The 18,621-nt window shown below is 40.6% G+C and overlaps 1 protein-coding gene and 1 non-coding gene across 2 annotated transcripts in view; both read right to left on the bottom strand.

The window, feature by feature from the left end:
- Positions 1-18,621, bottom strand: part of PTPN9 (protein tyrosine phosphatase non-receptor type 9) — a 106,712-nt gene that overhangs the window by 67,392 nt on the left and 20,699 nt on the right. The gene's annotated exons all lie outside the window — the stretch shown is intronic.
- On the bottom strand, positions 6,723-6,910 carry LOC148094273 (U2 spliceosomal RNA). The gene has a single exon (XR_015716420.1). It is a non-coding gene; the product is annotated as a U2 spliceosomal RNA (small nuclear RNA).

Below are 18,621 nucleotides of genomic sequence, written 5' to 3'. Positions count from 1 at the left end.
AAAAAATCTGGGGAAGCAGAGGGAAGAAAAAGAAGATGTTCAAGTATATATTGTTCTAGTTCAGAGAATCATTTCCACTCTGGCAACTTTCCATGTCCAGCAGCAGTAGTATTCCCCTTCAAGGCAACAGAACAGTAGAGCTCTTTCAGGAATCCAGTCATATTGTCAGTGAAGCATTCACAAGTACCTGTTGAGGACCTACTTTGGTGATAAGCATATATTACCTGCTGAGGAGACACAATTTAGAGAGCTAGACTCTATTCTGAGCAGTTGACAGTCATTTAAATATGGAGACAGATATATTAACAGGTCATTATCATATAATTTTTAATGTTTTTATTAATTTTAGAGAGGAAGGGAAAGGAAGAGAGAGAGAAACACTGATGTGAAAGAGAAATATGGATCAGCTGCCTGCTGCACACCCCCTACTAGGGATCGAGCCCGCAACCTGAGCATGTGCCCTGGCTGGGAATTGAACCGGAGATCTTTTGGTGCATGGGACGACGCTCAACCATCTGAGCCACACTGACCAGGGCAACTACCATATTATTTGATAAGTTCTAGGGCAGATCTATGAACAGAGTACTATGGGACTTAAACTTTCTCTAGGAGAATTTTTTTTTTAATCTTTTTAGAGGCGTTCCTGAAAAGGACAAAAATTTTCCAGGCAGAAACAGCATTCTAGTTAGACAAAACAAAATGTGTAAAGGCAGAGTCATGAAATAGAGATTACTGGGGATCTAGTGTAGCTTCTGTGTCCAGCAGTATGTGACAGAGAATGGTGGGAGATGAGCTGAGATGAAGGCTGAGCCACAGTGGGAAGGCCTTTATATGCTGAGCTCCATTTCCAGACACAATCCTATAGGCTTGAAGGAGTCAACACAGATCATCTTTAAGCAAAGGGATGTAAGTTTGGTTCTCCTCTTCCCCCTAAAAATGACTTCGTTAGCGGTGGGAAAGCCAGACTGGAAGGGAAAAAATCTAGCAGCAAAAAGGGAAGTTGCCTGAAGGTAGGGATGTCTATTTTATTCACTTAGTTGCTAGCACTTTGCCTAGCAAAAAAGAAAAAAAAGAAAAAAATATATACGTATGTAGTATTTCCTAATAAATATGCATGATGAGTGAATAATAAACTGTGAAGTAAATTAACATTTAGAGGGTAGGCAGAGGGGAATAACCAAGGAACTTTTAAGATTTACTTTTAGAAATACTAGTATCAAAGAAATGTAAATTAAAAATCAAGAGCTGTCAAATATCCCCTACAAAAAAATAATACAAACAGGCTCAGATGATTTTTACATCATATTCTATTAAACTTTCATTGTACAGGTAACTCTTACATTATAGAAAGAGCAATATAGCCTAGCCTGTTTGGCTTAGTGGTTAGAGTTGGACTGCAAACTGAAGGGTCCTGGGTTCAATTCTGGACAAGGGCAAGTACCTCGGTTGCAGGCTCCATCCGAGTGGGAGGCAACCAATTGATGTGTCTCTCTTCCTCTCTGTCTCTCTCTCTCCCCCCTTCCACTCTCTCTAAAAAGCAATAGAAAAAATATCCTCGGGTGAGAATTAAAAAAAAAAAAAAAAGAGCAATATAATAGAGAAAATATACAGCATAACCAAAGAGGGCTTATCCCAGAAATGAAAAGATGGTTTACTATTAAGAGATCTAACAAAGTATTTTCTATATTAACAGGTATCAAGGGAGAAAAAGTATATACAGATGTAGGCAGTTAGAGCAGAGCAAGGAGGATAAGCTACTGATGGGTTATGTACAGAAGGCCACCAGGGTGGAAAGCCCCAGGTGCCTAGCAAAGGACAATTATAGGGTGTGACCTCGCCCCCAGGGTGACCTTACCTCCCCTAGCATATTACTGGTCATTTGGTTTGGACCCTGACCTTTCCTTCCTAGAAGTAACATCTAGGCCTCAGTTGTGTTTCAGCTCCAGGCCCAAAAAAGCAGCAAAACCAGACAAGTGACCTCAGGACTAGCTGCATTGGATAATGACCCCCTGCCCTGGAACTGACCAATGAATCAGTGGAGACCCAGGCCAGGAAAGGTCATACCTGGAAAGCTGATGAATATTCTATTGAGATCCTCTCCTGGGACTTCCCCTAAAATCTCCACCCTTAAAACCGTTAGGGTGGAGGGAGGACCCAGCCAGCTCCCTTTCCCATATCCCCTGGGGTGTCGCCTTTACCTTCCTCACTTCTAAGCTCCAAGGACCCTTCCTTTACCTCTGTATCTTGTTTCCTAAGCCCATTTCTTCCGTTATAGGCAATTAGACCAATAATGGAGATCACCGACCCTGAGAGAAGACACCTAGAAAGCTAATGAATGTTCTGTTGGGACCCTCCCCTATGATTTCCACCTGCAAGAGAGAGATAAATATGCTCAGGATAAAGGACCCAGCTCTTGCTCTCCCCCAGGGGAGCACACCCAAGCCATTCCCTTCCCAATTCTTCCCTTTAAGGTACAACCTGGGGAGCAATGGGGAGCTGCAGCTCATCCTGTGCTAACCCCCTGGACCTGTCTCCAAGTGATACCATTATAATAAACTGGTTATTATTTAACAGGAAAGGATTAACGGAAAGACTAGATAATACAGGCATGCCATTTATACAGCTCTGCTAATTTAACACTCTCCAAGTCTGTTTCCAATTGATCGATGGAGAAAGGGACTGGACAAAGGCAGTTTGGACACATGCCCAGCAAGGTCTGGGGGATGTGAGAAGGTGCTTACCTGTTGGTCACACCTGGGAACAAATTAGTGGCCAGAATAGGCATGGCCACTGCAAACGTGAGAAACCTGAATATTTAAACTCCTAGACAAAGGAGCACACACTCTTGGCTTGCTTGCTTGCTTGCTGTTTGCACCTGACTCCTGTTGCAAGGGACGAATTCCCCTGCATTTGCCCATGTGGCCCCCGGCCATGTGGGCTCCACACAATGGGCTAATGGAGTTTAATTATCCAGATGCTGGACTGGATCCGGCAGCAACATGCAGTGGAAGCTCTGGAAACTGGCTTTGCTTTTGGCTTTGCTGAACCAACAGCTGCCCCTCTTTTAGTACTGGCTTACAGGACATGGGACTTTACAACCTGAGAAATGTAACTCCAAGCCAATGAAAACCATCCATTCTCCCGTGTGAATCTTAGAAAAATCTTTTTCTGAAGATATCACTAGTGTTGGGGAAATTGGACCCCCTGATTTATCTGGTAACACAAGACCCCCCTTTTCTCTGACTTCTCAGTGAGCCAAAGCAGCCCAGCCTAGGCTCTCCTGTTACTTCTTCTATGCACCTTCCTTGTTTCACTCAAGTATATTTTTGCTGCTGCCAATAAATTCTTACTTACTTACTTTGCTACACTTTGTCTCTTGATTGGAATCTTTCCTTCAAGAACACAAGGACCGAGATTTACAAAATCTACAAGTCTCGGTGGTAACACTCCTACGAATTACTTCTTTTACATCTGTGATTTTGCAAATACATGTTCTCTTATACTTTGAGTCTTGGCTCTGAATTCTTTACTAGCCAGAACTCAAATACCAAGGTTGCTGAACCCAGGTCTGGCCTGACCCCACAGGTCGAACACCTGGTGCTCTTCCCACCACCCCAATACAACCTTCTCAGTAGAAACAGAAAATGCATTGAAAAAAAATTCAGCACCCATCTTGATTTTTTTTTTAAATTAGAAAACTAGGTACAGAAGGAACTACCTTAATTTGGTAAGGATTACCTAATAGAAACCTAAGCAAGCAATCATCATACTAAATGGTGAAACATTGAAAGGTTTTTTTTCTTGTAAGGGAAAATTTATTTAGAAAGTCACAGAGGTACAAGAAGTGAGTAGTAGAAGAAATAGCTCAGAAAAGAAGTTACAGATGCAAAAGAAGGGGCCCCTGGAGCATAGAGAGAAAGGTAAAGATAATGTGCTCCGGAGGGAGTAAGGAAGGGGAGGGAAAGGAGCCAAAGTGCACCCTGGGTCCTCCTGCCTAAGGGCTTTTAAGAGTGGAGCTGTTAGGGGAAGTCCCAGGGGAGGATCTCAACAAAATATTCATCAACTTTCCAGGTGTGTCCTTTCAGGGTTGTGGTCTCCACTAATTGGTCGGTGAGGTGGGGAGGTGTCATTAGTCAATGCAACTGGTCTTGGTATCACTCACCTCTACCTCCTCATCCAGGTTTTGCTGCTTTTCTGACCCTGGAGCTGAAAAGTATTTTTTTCTATTAAAGATGGGAAGGCCAGGAGGCCTTCTATTACCACCACTATGTAACCTGTAATGCAGCAAGACAAAAAGAAACCTGATACATAAAGACAGGAATTTTAAAGAAAGAACCCAGAAATAAGCCTATGTATATATAGACATTTTTCATGCAATCCTTTGTATATATATGTGATTCAAGAGACATGCCAATTAATAAGTGTTTTATATGAATTTGTTCTATATGCATAAAATACTTGTAGGAGGATGTATTTAAAAACTGGTAATATAGCCCAGCTGGGCATGGCTCAGCAGTTGAGCGTCGACCTAGGATCCAGGCAATCGGGGTTCAATTCCCGGTCAGGGCACATGCCCTGGTTGCGGGCTCAATCAATGACTCTCTCATCATCGATGTTTCTATCTCTCTCTCCCTCTCCTTTCCTCTCTCTGAAATCAATAGAGATATATTTAAGAAAAAAAGAAAAAGGAAAAGACTGTCCTTTCCCCAATGTATATTTAAAAAATAAAATAAATAAATAAATAAATAAATAAATAAATAAATAAATAAATAAATACTGGTAATATTGGTCATCTCTGGGGAGAGGAACTGAATTGGGGTGGGGAAACATGGTGGGAAGATAAACGATAAACTTTCATATTTTTTAAACCAGGTCCATGTACTATGTAGTAAAAAGCTAAATAAAATGTATAAAAATAGATAAATTTTAAAAAGGGATACCATTTCTCTCAATTGACAAAAATTAAAATGATTGTTAACATACAGTACTGGCAATAATATGGGACATGGAGGCTTTCTCACAATGTGACACCTATATAATTCACACCACTTCTTTGTATCAGTATGGCATTAATCTAGCAGTTTTAAATGTGCAAGCCCTAGGACCCACACCACCACTTCTAGGAATCTATTATACAAAAATATAAGCATGATGGTACAAAGACAGACAGATTATATATATAAATATTGATTATATATGTTGTTCCTAATATTTTGCTATTAGAAATAATGCTGCAATAAATACAGGCTATTCACTGAAGCATGGTTTTGTTAACCTTAAACAAATAGCCAGATATTTCTCTAGCTAAATGGGTTTATTTAGGAACAAAAAAAATTGCAATTCAGGACATGCAGTCTAATGGTGAACGACATACAAGTGCAGAAAACAAAGGAGAGGAAAGCTGTTTTATAAAGAGGATGTTCAGAGGGGCTGTTGTAAAGAGCACATTGGAGGAGTCTGGTAGTTCAAAGTGGCTTTTCATTGGGTGAGTTGTAACAATCTTCCACTGGCTGAGGAGTAACTGGACAACCAGAAGAGAGTGGTAAGGTACAAAAACATCTTACTGTTGGAGATGGACAGTATGGGCTCTTCCTGTTTGGGGTAATTGACAATAAGTAGTAAGCCTGAGAGCAACCCCACAGGCACTCCCAACTTCAATTTAAATGAGGTTTCCGTTTATTAATTTCAGTTTCCAGTGGCAAAATATTAGAAATAGCCTAAATCACCAAAAATATGTAGGGAAATTAAAAAATTATGAATGTCCATATAATGGACCACTGTGCAGCCATCAAAGTATATCGCTGTTTTCTGTTAAAAACAACAAAAATGTAAGGCACCTCAAACATGACAATCTAAAACATTGAACCAAAAAATTTTTATTCATTTTTTAAAATTTATTGATTTTTAGACAGTGAGAGAAAGGGGGTGGGGGGGAGAGAGAGAGACATTTGTTGTTCCACTTATTTACGCACTCACTGGTTTTTTGTTTTTTTTTAAATATATTTTTATTGATTTCAGAGAGAGGAAGGGAGAGGGGGAGAGAGAGAGAGAGAAACATCAATGATGAGAGAGTCATTGATTGGCTGCCTCCTGCACGCCCCCAACTGGGGATTGAGCCCACAACCCGGGCATGTGCCCTGACCGGGAATCGATCCCCGATCACCTGGATCCTAGGTCGAAGCTCAACCGCTGAGCCACGCCTGGTCAGGCCTTTTTTTTTTTAATCTTTATTGATTTCAGAGAGAGGAAAGGAGAAGGAGAGAGAGAGAGATAGAAACATCAATGGTAAGAGGGTTAATTCTTGCATGTGCCCTGACCTAGGATCAAACCCACAACCTTGGCACATCGGGTCAATGCTCTAACCAACTTAACTACCTGGCTAGTGCAAGCCTATTATGCTTTTGTATGTACGTTTTATTATCACTTTTCTTCTAAAAAAAAATAAAATGAAAAAATATACATGAACTTCAAATTAAATCCAAAATAGTTCTATTTGCTTTCTTAAATCACTGCCAATGTTACTTAAATTATACTATAATTACTACTGCCACTAAAAACTTCCTAAAAATGGAGGGAAATAAGTTCCTCCAATGCGCATCCCTCCAAATTTCCAACCCCCGACAAAAAAGCTGGAAGTGAAAACCAAATCTGGGCAGCCATTTCTACCTGTAAATGGTTCTCATTTTAAAGGAAATAACTGGCTTTATCATTAATTTTTTTTTTTTGGTTGCAGTTCCCGGAGGTACTGCAATACCGGGTCAATGCACAGAAGAGATGGAGCAAGCTCCTATTCCATCTCTCTGTTCCAAAAATCCATTTAATATATTGTCCTTGGATAGAGGATGTATCAGATATAAAACTAATAAGAACAGCTACTAAGTTGATCTTAGCCAAAAGGTCGAGAAGAGATATTTCATTTATTTTTAATAAAGAAAAAACTTTTTTTCCATAAAAAAACACAGGTTAACCTAATAAAAAACTGTGAACATTTCAGTGATTTATCATTTGCATTCCTAGTCTACCTCCAGCTGGGGTCAGTTTCTGGATCATTCTTACAGCAGCTGAAAATAAACACAGGAAGACAATGGAGGTAAATGCTTGCAATCAGACCTGCTTCACTTTATTTTTAAAAAGGTGCCCAGCCAGGCGTGGCTCAGTGGTTGAGCATCAACCTTGGATCCAGGAGATCGAGGTTCGATTCCCCGTCAGGGCACATGCCCGGGTTGCAGGCTCGATCCCGTCGGGGGCGTGCAGGAGGCAGCCAATCAATGACTCTCTCATCATTGACGTTTCTATCTCTCTCTCTCCCTCTCCCTTCCTCTCTCTGAAAGCAATAAAGATATATATATTTTTAAAAAAGGTATTTACAGTACACTTAAGTCTAATTGATTACCACTCACTTTTCTTCATTGTCTCTATCTGCTCTATTTCCATGGACCAAACTTTTTTAAAAATTAGTTTTACTTTTTTTTGTTTTGTTAATCCTCACCTAAGGATATTTTTTTCCATTGCTTTTAGAGAGAGTGGACGGGAGGGAGGGAAGGAGGGAGAGAGAGAGAGAGAAAGAGAGAAAGAGAGAGAGAGAGAAACATTGATGTGAGAGAGACACATCAATTGGTTGCCTCCCGCATTCCCAGACCAGGCTCAGGAACAAACCTTCAACCCAGGGACATACCCTTGCCTGGAAATCAAACCCAAGATCCCCTCAGTGCACGGGTGGATGCTCTAACTGCTGAACCATGCTAGCCAGGGTTACTTTCACTTGTTTTTTATTTCTAATACTTTCCTTCAAAAAGTCAGCTAAACTATAGAGTATTTTAATATCTCTAAAATTTTTTTCTGATTCCTTGTGCAGGCCTTAGCTGTAAGAAATTCTATATTTCACACTTCCTAATAAGTAAAACATGACATACAATCCCTAAGTCCACATATTCATATGAGTAAGACATTTCTACTTTTCAGTAGTTCCCTCATGTCAACATAAGAAACATTCAAACCTATAGAGAATTTTTGAGTTTATTTGAGCCAAACTGTCGACAATTGCCGGGAAGCAAAATCTCACCGGATTGAGATAATGCTCCAGAAAATGGCAATTTTGCATCTTATTTTATACATTATAATCAAACGAGCAGATACAAGTGGGTTACATGAAATCCACTGGTGATAGATTATAGAGGTGGGAGAAAGCAAAGCCGGGAAACCCCTGGGATTGGATGAAAAGTAAAATGATAGACGCATACATCTTTTATATTAGTGGGTGCAGGATAGTTAACAGGAACAACTAACTCAGTAACAATGAGGGGATTTGTGGTCTCCACAAACCGGTGCCTATGTTTTGAGAGGTCCGGAAAAAAGAAAATTACTTTGATGTTCCAAAGATACGTTATCATAGATGCAAAAAGACAATAGACAGGCTTAGTTAAGGTAAAGATTGACCTTTGTCAAGGAAGATACCAGCCTAGGACAAGACTATCCACCATAAACTGCTGTTAAAAAGTTTTCATTCCAGACCATCCTTTGTGGTTATTTTAAGTCTCTGAGTTTGCAAAGCCTCTATGCAGGCCTTCCCTGAGCTTGTCAGGTTAGCATGTGGCCCCTTTTCCTCTACACTCATTAAGTCTTCACTACCAATATACTAAAGAATAAGTCCCTTCAGAGAGGACACAGTAGGTATAATTTGTTAATGAAAGGTAAATCATTAATAGTACTACTCCCCCCTCCTGCCATGTGGGGTTACATGCCAAGAAGTCCTTACTAGATACCAAATCTGCCAGAGCCTTGATTTTGAACTTCCCAGCCTCCGGACTGTGAGAAATAAATTTTCATTGTTTATAAGCCACTCAGTATTTTGTTATAGCAGGACTAAGACATCATGCCTCATCATTCATTCTAAAGTAGCTACCTAGCCCTAGACAGTGTGGCTTAGTTGGTTGAGCATTGTCTAGTGCACCCAAACATCACTGGTTCAATTCCCGGTCCAGGCACATACCCAGTTTGCAGGTTCCAGCCCCAGTTTAGGGTATGTATGGGAAGCAGCCGATCCATGTTTCTCTTTCTCTATTTCTCCCTCTCCTTTCCTCTTTCTCTAAAATCAATAAAAAACATAGTAAAACAATAAGCTCTGGCCTGTGTTGTTCAGTGGTTAGAGCACTGGCCCGTGCACAGAAGGGTCACAGGTTCAATTCCCAGTCAAGGGCATGTACCTGGGTTGCAGGTCAAATCTCCACTCCTAGTCGGGGTGCATGCCAGAGGCAACCAATCAGTGTGTCTCTGCCACATCCACGTTTCTCTCTCTTCTCTCTCTCCCCTCCACCCTCCCTTCCACTTTCTAAGAATCAATGGGAAAATTATATCCTCACTCTTCAGGTGAGGATTAAAAAAAAGCTAAGGCCAATAACCAGGAAGAAGAGCCTAACACCATCCTCCTGATGAAACCAAATGGGAATGGTTTTGAAATTCCAGATTCTTTCATCTATGGGAATGGTTTTGAAATTCCAGATTCTTTCATCTATTATATTAACAATGTGACAGCAGGACTAAGACATCATCCCTCACCATTCATTCTGAAGTAGCTACCTAGCTACTTTAGAAATTAAAAAAAAGCTGTTATTATAGGATTAACATCACATTGGGAACTGAACAGCAGGAAACTCAAAGTAGGGCTGACCAGATGAAGCTTCCCTTATGTGTCCAACATAGCTCAATACTGAAAGGCCAGCATTAACTGAGCTATTAAACATGAAAAGCTCCTCAGAGTTAATGACTTCCTACCTGGGGAAGTGAAGAATAGGGTTTATCAGCACTCACCAGGCAAGTGTGAAAGCCCCAAGCCAGAAATAGCCAGTCTCCAATACCTGACCAACAAAAAATGTTCTATTCCTTTCAAAATGCTATTTCTGTCTCCCTCGACTCATGGTTTTCTTCCATATGTAAGAGAGCACTGGCACCTATTACAGTAAAGAAGGCAATTCAATCCAATCACTTGTTACAGCAAGGCTTTGCCCCTCACAGTACACACAGGCCAAAGAGTGTGGTCTAGCAAGAAATAACAATGGTTAGCAAGCATTTGCGAAGCATTTAACATGTGCCAAAGAAGGAACTGTACATACATCATACTCAACAGCCTTCAGAGGCAAAGTATTATTAACCACATAAATCAAAGCACACAAAGCCTAATAAACAAGTTGCCCAAGGTCACTCAACTAATAAATGGCAGCCCTGAGGTTTCAAGGTTTGAACCCAAGTCTTTTCAAATCCTAGTCTTTTCACTTCATTGAGTGGTTTTGAGAAACACAAGATACATATCACTCATCTTAACAGATGAATGGCAAGAGGGAGAATATTTATCAGATTCTCTTCTGTGCTTTTTTAAAAATATGTTTTTATTGATTTGAGAGAGAGAGGAAGGGAAAGGGAGAAACATCGATGAGAGAGAAACATCAATCGGCTGCCTCCTGCACACCCCCTACTGGGGATCCAGCCCACAACCAGGGCATGTGCCCTGACCAGGAATCAAACCTGTGACCTCTTGGTGTACTGAATGACGCTCAACCAACTGAGACACACCGACCAGGGCTCTTCTGTACTTTTTCCAGTTTAAATCATGCAACTGTATTATCTACTTAAAAAATAAAATGTTTTGATTTTAAATAGCCTTATATATACAAATAATAGGGATATCTGAACATAATGCTTTAAAAGTAGTATTTTAAACAAAGCCACCAAATGATGTTTGTTGCCAGCCTTCACATCACGGTCAGAGGAAACAAGTTAGAGACCTCTACAAAGAGGTAAAGGGTTATAGCTGCTTTTAGGAACCCCCAGCCCTAAACAGGGGTGCTCCCAGGCACTGTAGGAATTATGTCACACTTCCTTTCCTGCTGGAGACATTACACAATAGCATGTTTACTAAACTCAGGTTGGCACCTCTCCTCTCAGACTTAAAACCACTCTCCAGCCCGGCCGGGCGTGGCTCAGCGATTGAGCGTCGACCTAGGATCCAGGCGATCGGGGTTCGATTCCTGGTCAGGGAACATGCCCGGGTTGCGGGCTAGATCAATGACTCTCTCATCATTGATGTTTCTATCTCTCTCCCTCCCTCTCCTTTCCTCTCTCTGAAATCAATAAAGATATATAAAAGAAAAAAAACCCCACTCTCCAGACAAGGTTATCAAAGAGGATGAGGAATTCCCAGAGACAAGGAAGGAAATAATTCAACAAGAAAACAAGGAAGTAACATTTTTAAATTGTCATAGGAAAAAATTCATGTCAAGAGGGTGAGGGGCAGAAGAATATAACAGAATAGAAACACAAAGAAAAAAACAACCCAGAAATGTGGATGATAAACAGGAAGCTCCTCACCATCAGCAAGAGCAAAGTCCTTCAGGTTCCCAGGAGACGGGGGGGTAGTTGATCACTCTCCATAAGAACCTGAAGGCAGCTTTGCCAACTGTTATCCATTCCAGCTGGTTAAATGAGGGTTGAACCACACCATCAGAAGAGGCTTGGAAAGTCTTTCTAGGGAGAAAAAATCTAAAGGACTTGAAGAACCTAGGGGGTGGGGGAAGCCTTTAATAACAATATTGATCTCTTCTTCCAATTGATAGCTGAGACTTTAGAAAAGGAGGGATGTGAATGGCTGTCAATAAACTGGAGTTAACTTTCCAGATCATGCTGGAACATTCTTCTCTTTCCCCCTACTCTCAAACCTGCCTTACTCCTAAGTTATCCTATAGTGAATTCATCCCGGAAATGTTTACTGCCTTCCAGCCAGGCACACAGTATTAGAAAAGTTTAGGTCTATCTGCTTCCATTAGACTATAAGCTTGGGGAGGTGCAGAGGCAGAGACTTCCATGCTCATGACTGCATACTCAACACCAAGTACAGTGCCTGGCAGCAAGAATTCTGATAAATATATGAACGATAATGGACTCTCAACCTGCTAAAAGTGCTATTCACAGGAAGTAGGAAGAACATAATTGTCTGAACATTTATAATCTGATTGATTATAAGAGCTTAAAACTGAAAATAGAGTAAGAGACAGAAAAATTCCTAGATAAAACTGGGAAACAATATCAGAAATGACATAAGAAGAATGGGAAAGATGACAATTAAGTCACAAAAGAAAATACCTGAGAAGTTGCCAATATCTTAACTTCAATATCTACTATAATAGAGATACCCAAGATAAATTAATTTAAAATTTATGAATTTTGCCCAGCCGGCATAGCTCAGCGGTTGAGCATCGACCTATGATCCAGAAGACTGCAGTTCGATTCTCCGTCAGGGCACAGGCAGGGGTTTCAAACTCAATCCCCAGCAGGGGGCACGGAGGAGGCAGCCAATCAATGACACTCTCATTGTTGATGTTTCTATCTCTCCCTCTCCCTTCCTCTCTCTGAAATCAATAAAAATATTTCTTAAAAACTAAACTAAAATAAAATTTATGAATTTTATAAAATAAAAAAGACATGACCCCTACCCATGAAAATCTGAGTTTAGTGGATTTGTGAGAGCAGTACACTATGCCAAAGGATGGGCAAATCTCATTCAAATCTTAAAAGGGGAAGTAGGATGGCAGTGTGACTCAAAATGATATTCCCCAGTATAAATCCACAGACCGCATTAGATGATTTTCTCAGAGTAGTGATACATGATACGGCTTTTGGAGTACCCTCACCCTGCTCAAAAATGAAGGATGGATTGTTTTCTTGACTCAGATCCCAATATTGGCCTAGTGATAAAGATATTAGAGACAAGGAGCTTCAAGTACCTCATCATTTGCTGGATACCACATTTATCTTAAAAGGCAGTGGGGGAGAAAAACCTGATAAATTCTTGCTGACAGTTTCATTCTAAAAGGATGAGGGAACTCCTATACTGGACTTAATCCAGACCAAAGAGATAGACTAGTTGAAAAACAGAAAGGGTCTCAAAGAAAAGTAACCATGTCATCTTTGACAGTTTGATAGGCAACAGCTGAGTGCTGTGAGAAGGAGGTCGTTTAGAGAGCAAGTCCTAGATGTGGCACCATAATCCTGGATTAAAGATCAAGTTCTGGCCCTAGCTGGTTTGTCTCAGTGGTTAGAGCATCTGCCGAGGAGTGAAGGATCCCAGGTTCAATCCCCAAACAGCTTTTGCCTAGGGGAGGAAACAATTGCCCCATACTGCTGGAAAACCTCTCCCCCCATCCTGTGGAGTTTCTACAGCCTGAGTTCATTAAGAGACTGAATAACAGCCTCCAGGTGCTTTGAGTCTTTGCTTGATTTGCTTCTGGACACAGCGCTTGGAAAAGCGGACCCTGGTGTGCATCTTGGTTCTGTCCAAATACACACAGCCCCAGCAGAGGGAACCACAAGCTGTGGATTGTTCATAGCTCCAATTAGGGTACTCAAGGCCAGTCACAAACAGTGTCTGACACTGGCCTGCACCAGAGACTATACAAAAGACTGGGAGTTCTAGCAGATCTAACTAATACATAGAAACAAACCCAAACAGGCAGCCAAAATGAGGAGACAAAAAAAAGCACCAAATGAAAGAACAAAAGAATTCTCCAGAAGAAGAGCTAAATGAAATGGAAATAAGCAAAATACCAGATATAGAGTTCAGAATACTGATCATAAGAATGCTCAACAGCATGAGAAAAGACATGGAAACTATAAAGGAAATTAAGAATGACACAGTAGAAATAAAATTAAAAAACAGAAATAAATAAATAGCAGATTAGAGGAAGCTGAGGATCAAATCAGAGAGTTAGAAGACAGGGTAGAAAAAATCACTCAATCAGAGAACCAAAAAGAAAATAACAATTAAAAAACAGGAGGACCGTTTAAGGGAACTGTAGGACAACATGAAATGTAACAATATTTGCATCATAGGACTGCCAGGAGATCTAGAAAAGTAAGCAAGGCTTAGAGAACCTGTTTGAAGAAATAATGGCAGAAAACTTCCCTAACCTGGTCAAGGAAAAAGTCATACAAGTTCAGGAGGCACAAAGAGTCCCAAGCAAGAAGAACCCAAAGAGGCCCACGCACAGACACATCATAATTAAAATGTCAAAAATTCAAGACAAAGAGAGAATCTTAAAGGCAGCAAGAGATAAGCAATCTGTTACCTACAAAGGAGCTCATATAAGGTTGTCAGCTGATTTCTCATCAAAAACTCTACAGGCCAGAAGGGAATGGCATGAAGTACTAAGGTAATGAAAAGCAAGGATCTAAAACCATGACTACTCTATCCAGCAAGGCTATCATTCAAAATAGATAGTGAAATAAAGAGCTTCCCAGACAAAAAAAAGGCTAAAGGAGTTTATCACCACCAAACCAGCATTGCAAGAAATGTTAAAGGGCTTGGCCAGGCGTGGCTCAGCAGTTGAGCACTGACCTAGGATCCAGGAGATTGGGGTTCGATTCCCGGTCAGGGCACATGCCCAGGTTGTGGGCCAGGCAGTCTATCAATGACTCTCTCATCATTGATATTTCTATCTCTCTCCCCCTCCTTTCCTCTCTCTGAAATCAATAAAGATATGTTAAAAAAAAAAAAATGTTAAAGGGATTGCTGAAATAAGAAGTAGAACTAGAGAAAGGAACATAGCATAAAGAAATAAAATGGCAAAAGATAAGTACCTATCAATAATAACCTTAAATATAAATGAATTAAACACTCCAATCACAGGACATAGGGTAGACCCAAATATATGTTGTCTACCAGAGACACACTTCAGAACAAAAGACTCACACAGACTGAAAAAACAAACAAAAAAACACTTCTGGAGGACTTTAAGGGAGAGATCAACAACAATACAGTCACTGTAGGGGACTTTAATACCCCACTGAATTCACTGGATAGATATTCCAGACAAAACTCAACAAGGAAACAGTGATTCTAAATGACACATTAGATCAGATGGATTTAATTGACATTTATAGAACTTTTGTCCTAAAGCTGCAGAATATGCATTCTCCTCAAGTGCACATGGGACATTCTCAAATACAGACCTCATGTTAGGACACAAAACAAGTCTCTACAAGTTCAAGATGATTGAAATCATATCAAGTATCTCCTCAGATATTTATACCATGGAATACTATGTATCTGTGAAAAAGAAGGATCCCTTAACCTTTGAGACAGCATGGTGGGACCTGGAGAGTATTGTGCTACGCGAAATAAGCCAGTCAGAGAAAGAGAACTATCGCACAATCTTACTCATATGTGGAATCTAATGAACAAAATAAACCAATGAACAAAATAGATCCAGAGACAAAGAAGCATGGAACAAACTGATGAATCTCAGAGGGACAGCAGGGGTGGGTGGGTGGGGAAAGAGTAACCTAAGAATTTATATGCATAACCCATGGACACAGACAACAGTGGAGTGAAAGCCCAGGAGGAGGGGTGCAGGGGGAGGGGACCAGTGTGGGGGGAAAAAGGGGACATTTGTAACACTTTAAACAATAAAGATAAATTTTTTTAAAAAAGTAGATTTCACAGAATTAAAATCTTATAATCTAAATATGTAAAAACAGATGCTGCTTTTTTTTAAAAGAAATCCTCAAAAAGTGAAATTCTGACAATCAAGTATGCACTTAATTTTAAATTATACCAATTGAAGTTTTAAAAGGGAACAATCTGAAGAGACTAGTATGGTTGCATAGCATTCTTCAAAGAGATAGATGTTTTTAAAAACACCCCCCCACACACGTACAAAGGAAGAAATCACAGTAAGAAAGATAATAGAGTGGTGGTGGTTCTGACTTAAAGAAAAAGAGCCAGGAAAGTCATACCCCAGAATGAGCCAAGGTCTGTTAATAAAGCTAAGGAGAACAGAACGGGCTTTGTGAGGAACGTCTAGATCAACTCCTACTTCTTCCATTTCTCTATCAACAAGTAGTTCAACTTGAAGAGGGGAAAAAAACAAGCCTTGTGGAAAGCAAGAACTGAAGCTCAAAACAGTACAGCTCCTAAGTATTCCAACCCTATTCAAGCCTCCAGGTTTGCAAAATTTGACAGTCCTAAGAGCACCAGGGGAGCCTGATGAGCATCTACTGTAGGACTTTAAGAATAAGCAAGCTGCCTGGCCCGGCGTGGCTCAGCGGTTGAGGGTTGACCTAGGATCCAGGCGATCAGGGTTCGATTCCCAGTCAGGGCACATGCCCGGTTTGCGGGCTCAATCAATGACTCTCTCATCATTGATGTTTCTATCTCTCTCTCTCCTTTCCTCTCTCTGAAATCAATAAAGATATATTTAAAAATAAATAAATAAGCAAGCTGTCAAAGCCTGAGGAGGCATCTACTAAGGGTTACAAAAGTTCTCAGTCCCACCCTGGCCAGTTTGGCTCAGTGGTTAGAGTGTCCGCCTTTGGACTGAAGGGTCCTGGATTCAATTCTAGCCAGGGGCACATACCTCAGGTGCAGGCTCGATCCCCAGCCCTGGTAGGGAAGTGTGTGGGAGGCAATCAATCAATGTCTCTCTCTCACATTGACTTTTTTTTTTCTCTCTCTCTCTCCCCTTCCACTCTCTCTCTGAAAAAAAGCAATGGGGAAAAAAAGAGTATCCTTGGGTGAAGAGGAAAAAAAAAAGTTCCCAGTCCCAGGCAACCTTGACCTGAATCCTGGGTAAAATGTGCAACTGATCATTCTTTCACATACATACACACCTAGCCCTGACCAATGGATTCTTTTTTGTTTTTAAATAAATCTTTATTGATTTCAGAGAGAGGAAAGGAGAGAGATAGAAACATCAATGATGAGTCCGGCCGGGCGTGGCTCAGAGGTTGAGCATCGACCTAGGATCCAGGCGATCAGGGTTCAATTCCCAGTCAGGGCACATGCCTGGGTTGTGGGCTCGATCAATGACTCTCTCATCATTGATGTTCCTGTCTCTCTCTCTTCCTCTCTCTGAAATCAATAAAGATATAAAAAAAAGAATTAAAAAAAAAAAAAAAAAAGAAACATCAATGATGAGAGAGTCATTGATCGAGCCCACAACCCGGGCATGTGCCCCGACCAGGAATCAAACCCCGATCGCCGGGATCCTAGGTCGACGCTCAACCGCTGAGCCACGCCTGGCCGGGCTGGATTCTTTTTTTTAAAAGGTGGGCTTTGAGCTTCTAGAAAGAAGTGTGCATACTGATGACCAGAAGTGATTTACTGAAAAGTCTTTCAAGGAAGAATACAACTAGCCCAGCCAGCCGTGGTTCAGCAGTTAAACATGGACCTATGATCCAGGAGATCGCAGTTTGATTCCCAGTCAGGGCACATGCCCAGATTGCGGGCTCAATCTCCAGCAGGGGGTGTGCAGGAGGCAGCCGATCAATGACTCTCTTATCATTGGTGTTTCTATCTCTCTCTCTCTTCCTTCCTCTCTCTGAAATCAATAAAATATATTTAAAAAAAGAAAAGAAAGAATACAACTAGACTGAAAATCAAAGGAATGTGATACAGAGCAGTGCTGCTCAAAGTGAAGTCTGCAGACTATAGCACTGGCACCACCTAGGAGTTTGTCAGAAATGCAGACTCTCAGGTCCCAGCACAAACCTGCCAAATCAGAATCTGCGTTTTAATGAGATCCCCAGGTGATTCTTGTGCATGATGAAGTTTGAAAATCAATGATACATATAACAGATTTACATTTTAGCAAGGCATTTATTTGATAAGTGTTTCATGATATCTTTGTAGACAATATTTCCTTCTATTAATTTGTTACACATATTTGCCAGATAAAATGTTAAGCAGTTGACACACTTAACTCATTTAATTCTCAAAATAACCCTACAAAGTAGGCATTATCTGTAATTTATAAATATTAATATTAGCAAGTATTAAACAGCACCGTCTACCAAGCACTGTTCCCAAGGGCTTCATATATATTAACTTATTTAATCCTTATAACAACTCTTTATGATAGGTACTATTACTACCTACATTTTACATATGATGAAATCGAGTCAAAAAGAGGATAAGCAATTAGATCATAATCACACAGAAATCTGTGGTGCAGTTCTTAACCACAAGTACACTACCATAGTGGGGGGCACATGAGAGCCCTGTGGGATACAACAAACAATCATACCCCACTAGTCAAATTTTTTTTAAATCAGTAGGACCTCCCTGGCCAGTGTGGCTCAGTTGGTTCAGCATTGTCCTGTGCACCAAAAGGTTGCCTTTTTGATTCCCGGTCAGGGCACATGCCCAGGTTGCGGGCTCGATCCCCAGTAGGGGGCGTGCAGGCCCAGTCCATCAATGTTTCTCTCTCTCCCTCTCCCTCTAAAATAAATAAAAACATATTTTAAAAAAAATAAAATCAATAAGGACTTGCAGGGGAGGGTTTTAAAAGATATAAAAAAATAAATGGATTTTAAAGGCATTCCCTGAAAGGAAGAAGATAAATAGACTAATGTTTAGTGAGAGCCTACAGTATGAGGCCACGAGTCAAGCACTTTGCATCTGCGTTTTATTCAACCTTTTCAACTGGCCCATTTGAGGGTATTACAACATTTTATAGATGAGGAAATAAAGACATAGACAAGTTAATGACCTTGCCAAGACACAATACTTGTGATGACACAACCAAGATTCCAAAACCAAGTCTAACTCTAAAGCCCACATTCTTTCCCTTGATT

Source organism: Miniopterus natalensis, chromosome 1, assembly GCF_054644295.1.
Source record: "Miniopterus natalensis isolate mMinNat1 chromosome 1, mMinNat1.hap1, whole genome shotgun sequence".
NCBI classification, from domain to species: domain Eukaryota; kingdom Metazoa; phylum Chordata; class Mammalia; order Chiroptera; family Miniopteridae; genus Miniopterus; species Miniopterus natalensis.
Note: the sequence above shows the minus strand (reverse complement) of the source record. Positions and strands in the feature narration are given on the sequence as shown.